Source organism: Camelina sativa, chromosome 12 (assembly GCF_000633955.1).
Source record: "Camelina sativa cultivar DH55 chromosome 12, Cs, whole genome shotgun sequence".
In the NCBI taxonomy this organism is placed as follows: Eukaryota; Viridiplantae; Streptophyta; class Magnoliopsida; order Brassicales; family Brassicaceae; genus Camelina; species Camelina sativa.
In genome coordinates this window covers 8,184,916-8,190,830 of record NC_025696.1, presented here as the reverse complement: position 1 = coordinate 8,190,830, position 5,915 = coordinate 8,184,916, and the positions used below count along the sequence as shown (strand labels likewise).

At 33.4% G+C, this 5,915-nt stretch overlaps 1 pseudogene; it reads right to left on the bottom strand.

The window, feature by feature from the left end:
- The window catches only part of LOC104733304, a 9,756-nt pseudogene extending 6,435 nt beyond the window's left edge, over positions 1 to 3,321 (bottom strand).

Sequence of the window (5,915 nt, the reverse complement as noted above, 5' to 3'; positions counted from 1 at the left end):
TGTCGACAAAAAAAAAAAAAATAAATATATAACTTCGGGTTTTTTTGGTATTTTTCCCCCATTATTTTGGTCAAGAGTGAATAAACTATACTACACACATTTATTGAAAACATGTATAGAGGTGTCAACTATTTCATATGTCATAGTAAATAGACGTATTCAGAATAGTACATTGTTGAAATTTTGAGAAGCAAATTCCAAAGGAAAATTGCAGGTAAGTAAAAGTCACGGGGATGCTTGACTAATCAATCACTCTCTCATGCCTTTGTATTGTTGATACACAAACAATTGCATATCACCTATTAGTATATTTCCCAATTTTCTGAATTTTCCTTTGTTTGGCACACACATTGCAAAAACATTGTTCCAAAGTTCCAATTATATAATAATGAAGCGAAAGGAGTTTAACAAAAAAAGAAAAAAAACTTAGCTAGCTGTGGTTGCATTTCAAGTATATCACAGTACCAAAGTCTTGATTGGAAGTGTATATAAAAGAACTTTTTTTTTTTTTAATTTTATTATCTAATCAACATTTATTAAAATAGCATATAAAAGAGCATTTAGAAGGTGCAGATACTATCATATGTTCTCTTCCTCTATGCTCTTTACTTGAAGTATTTGTCAAGCATTTACTTCTAAAATATTTGTCAAGCATTCGGATCCGCACGTACGTGCGGGGTTGATTTTAAAACTAAATTTTCTTTAAATTTTATAAAATATTATGTATGTACGATGTTATATTTATTTATATAATTATTGGTTATAGTATTTACAACTTATATTGGTTTAGTTTTATCCAATTTAACAATGTTTGAAATAATAAAAGTTTCACATAAAATTAAATTTCACACGATGATAGATCCGAATAGAATGTGAAACGGATTAGTGACTGGTTAGATTTGTATTAAACTTATGAGCTATAAAACTGGATAAAAAAATTGTCAAAAAGATTAAAACTTCCAAAACCGAATGATCTAAATTGTCAAGCGGGTCAAACCCCTCTCGATAGGCATGCATTTAAACCAGATTAGTAATGTGTTAAACTTGTATTAATATTATATATTATATAATATATATCTGAAAATTAGGTATATAATTATATATTTTGTTTATTTCCAAAAGTTTGCAAATAACCTAAAAATATGTGGCTGTTAAACCTTAAATTTTTTAAAAAATCATAAAAGCCTGATTGGCAAATAAAATACTTTTAAGTCTTTTAAATGCTTTTATTTAAAGCCTTAAAAGCCTTCAACAATCAGGGGTTATGTGAATTTGATGACTGCACCCAAGCTGTTTTAAAATGGTTTCGTCCTTGCTTCTTGTGTGATCCTTGTTTTATGTTGAGTTGGATTTATACATAATTTTCAGGTTTAGTAGTGATTTAATTTTTGTTTATACCATAAAGTAAGATAATTTAACTACAGAATGTAAATGACTAAATGGCTAATAAATTAGAAATGAATAACCAATTATTACAAACTTATAACTTGTATTTAGAAGGTTGTGACGACCATTTAAATATTTATTGGAAAATTTTTATTATATTTTTAAAATATAATAATTTATTAATATGAGATTGAGATTAGAAGACAGTTCTATAGAATTCTCGACTATGTTGACCTTGAACCCTGCATAAACACACCCTAATTATTAGCTAATTTAAATAAGACATAAAAAATACCAAATAATTAGATTCTTAATGTTAATGTATGCATAAAACATACCTATGACTTTGATTTCTGAGTCAAATATATCGATCCAAAGTTTGCCATCTACAAAAACAAAGCACACAAATTAAGAAGACACAAAAATCACCATTAAAAAGTCGAGAAAAAATTACAGCATTTAACATTCTAATCTCGCAAAAATGTTAAAATTTAGAAATTTTTAGTTGTTTGTATAAAATTATATCACCAACTATTATTTTGAAGAACTTCTAACGACTTAACAAATCCAAAGAATCAATCTCTACAATACTTATCTGTCCAAATCTTCCCGGCACAATCAAACCACAATATGTTGTGACCTACCCAAATCCTCCTTGAAATAGCATCCCCCAACATCAAAACACTACATCCGCCAAATCAATTTTTTGTTGACATATTAACAAAGAATTTATAAGTGTGAAGATTGATTGGTGTAAATCATAATAGGAAGCAAAGAAACATAAGCATATGCATGCTCATGCCATTTTATACAAATAGAGGTGAGAAATATTAATTCTCTTAACTTCTCATATGCTTTATAAATTGAACAGAAACTATTTAATCAAAAAACAGAAACAGAATAATATAGAAAATGATAACTCATACAGATTCTGGAATACTTTCAGAATTCATTGTCTTATTCAAAAATAATCCATCCCTTCATGCTCTTAAACCTATACTTAGAAATTGAGACAACCCTGAAAATTAGCATATGTTATATTCTTGTATACAAAAGTTTAAACTTATGACCTTAAATTAGGAGACGGCTCCTTAGACCAACTCTAGTGGTTGCTTCTATATTTTACTCCAAATATAGAGATCTCTAAAAATAGAGTAGAGGTTTACTCCAATGGTTACTCTATTTCTTAATCTAAAACAAATATTTTAAATTTATTATATATGTTTATCTTGTTCTTAATTTCTCATATAGCCCTTTAGTTATAAAATCTACAAATTATGTCCACTTATTTAAATTTTAAAGAAACGGGTTGATCAACAAGCTCTTTCGGCATCTACTTCATTCAGGCAATATTTTGACAACCTTAATGAATCCGGAAGCGATTTACCTGATTATTAATCACTAGTTTATGATGTATTAAGTTTATTTTGGTAACAACTTGTTTTTATTTGAGTTTTCTATTTCTATTCTAATTTATGGCACTAGTTATGTATTTTATATTTAATGTTTGTTATGTCACTCTATTTTCTAAGTTAAATATATGTTATTGTTGTGTTTTAATTTAATGTAATATATTTGTTTTTTCTATAAAATTATATAAGTGTAAATTCCTATTAAATAATGTTTTTAGGTATAAAATGGTAAAATATGATAATTGAGGGATTACTTTGTAAATAAAAAAGTTCTACTTTAAAAATAGAGAAATGAATCTTTAAACCTTCAAAGTGTCACTGGGTAGTGACGGATCTGGGGTTGATTGCAGCGTCGAAGTCGTTGTCTTCCTCTTCTTCTTGTTCGACGACGTCGTAGTCGTTGGCTTCCTCTTCTTCTTGTTCGACGAAGACGTAGTCTTGTCTTCCGCTTCTTGTTGTTTCTCGGATTTGACATTGACGGATTTAAGGATACGATCTCTCCGTTGATCAACCACCTCTCCATTTCTTTTTTACTTTGCTCTTTAGGGATCGACGGCGGAAGGTGTGCGTGACAGCCGAATAGGTTTAATATTTATGTCTGATATTTAACCTGAATGGAACTAAATCTACATTTATGCCTGAGATAGTTGTCAAGGGGAACTCTGAACGATATAATCCTTAAATAAATTTTCCAAAACAAAACTATAGTAGTTGAGAGAATATTTTTGGTTCCTGTAATTTAGGAAACATACAATCATAAATTCGTGATATGTTAGTCTTCAGTTTCGGAAACTATAATTATGGTATTTTGAATTATAGAAGTACAATTTAATACACAATTTTAGAACATTTACTACGCAATTATCGTATTCTCATTTGCTTTCAAATTGTATACCTAAATTTTAGTCCCCTAATTGATTACAAAATTGAAATTCTCATTAATTACTATACTAAATTAACAAAAATCCAAAAATATTTCCATTCGAGATTTGATTACCAAATTAATTATGGTTAATATTTCAAAAATTAGGAGATTATACCTTAAAATCTACCCTAATCGAGTAACATGTAGGGAAAATGACACCCACACCCACTTTGGGTGTGAGTTGTGTCACCCACACCCACTTTCCACTCTCCCTATACTTTCCCAAGTTTTTCCCTTATGTGTCCACTTTACTTTTACAATTTTGCCCTTACAAACAACTTACCTCTCTTTCTCTTCTTAAAAGTTACCTTACTTACCTCTCTTTGTTCTCCACCGTTGGATGTGTTCACCTTGTTAGATTTGTCGATTGTTTGTGGATAAGAGACATAAGTTGAATGTAGGGTTTGTGTCCCCGTGAACGAAACATGGCTGCGCAGGTAGGGTTTATGTTGTGTGGATAGGGTCGTATAAATGCAACTTTGTTTGATGTTCGTGGATGGGTGTGATATCTTTCTTTGATTTGTAATGCAGGGTGAAGATCCGAGTTTCTGTGTGGTAATATCCGGTAGCTGGAGCTGTTCTGACGATGGCGTTTGGGGATTCAAAGTTGACAATAAACTTCTCTCGCGTGTAGTTCCACTGTCTTCGACCAGAACGTTAGGAGAGTTAGAAGTTTCTGTCGTTGGTGAATTCGGTTTGGTGGAGAAGAAGGCTAATCTGAGTTACTGCATACCAACGTTTATGGATTTGACGACGGGGGTGAGGACGCCTCCGGTGGTTGTGACAACGAATTTAGGACTTCAGTATTATATTCAGATGCTTAGTCAGAACTGTGGGTTGAATTTATTTGTAACATTTGAGGATGTTAAGAAGAGAGGAATGGGTAACGACGCTGAGGTTTCCGATTGGAGAGAGCTAAGTCGGAAGAGACGTAGTTCGTGTTCTTCGTTTGGGCTTAGTAACAGCGGTAGTGAAGAAGGGTTTTTAGGGGAAGCCTCAACAGCCGGTTCGAAGCCATTTTCTTTTGAAACAAGCCAGGTTGATGAAGAATATATGGCTGAGTTGGCAGAAATAGAGGGAAAGATGAAGGGCAGTAAGGGTGTAGAAGATGGGGTTGGTCGTGGGATGACAAGTACACAATTAGGTTGTGTTGAAAAAATTGACGGATTGGAAGATAGTTTTGAAGATGTAGACGAAGAAGAAGAATCTGTTTTAACCGATGTAGCTGTGAGCCCAAGGAGCTATGATAAAGAGTTTTGGGGGAATTTCATTGGCGATCAGTTTGGTCGGGTGAACGTGGTGGAGGTTATGTGTAACACAAACTCCTGTTTTGATCACACTGTCTTAGTTAACGGAGCTGTTCCTTTAAAAGAGGAGAATAAAGTGAGGACAACTGGTGGTCTGGAACAGGTCGGAGTAGTTGATGGCGAATATGTTGATGTAACCACGTGGACAGGTGGTCGTGGTCAGGGAGTTGCAACTGCACTGGATGGTCGCAGGCTAGAAGATATAGATGACGAGGAGTTTGAAATTCCTCCTCTGTTTGACGACACAGATTATGTTAGTTCTGAAATACCGGATCTTGATTATGAGGATGATGGGAAAGGTATCTATAAGGGTAAGGTTTTTGCAAATAAAGAGGATTGCCAGATAGCTTTAGCTATATACGCCATCAAGAACAGGTTTCACTTCACGCAGACGACGACCAAGAAAGAGTCGTTTGTAGTTAGTTGTTCTGGAGATAGGTGTGACTGGAGGGTACTAGCTTGTGAAATGAAAGAATCCGGGTACTATGTGATCAGGAAAGCTAATCTAGAACACACATGCCCAATAGAGACTAGGGCCAATTACCTAAAGAAAGCGACCTCGAAGGTGATTGCAGCAGTGTACAAATCAAAGTTCAGTGATCCTACTAAGGGACCGGCACCTTTGGATCTCCAACAGATGGTATTAGAAGAACTGAGGGTCGATGCGTCCTACCGCAAATGTCATAGGGCAAAGGGGAAGGCTTTGGAAGGAATATTTGGTCCTGATGATGAGTCTTACGAGGATCTTCCCTGTTATCTCCATGTTTTAAAAGAAGCGAATCCTGGTACTATAACCGATATTAAAACTGAAGTGGTTGAAGATGGTAGAGAAAGGTTTTTGTATATGTTTTTGGCTTTTGGGGCTTCCATAGAAGGTTTTAAGAA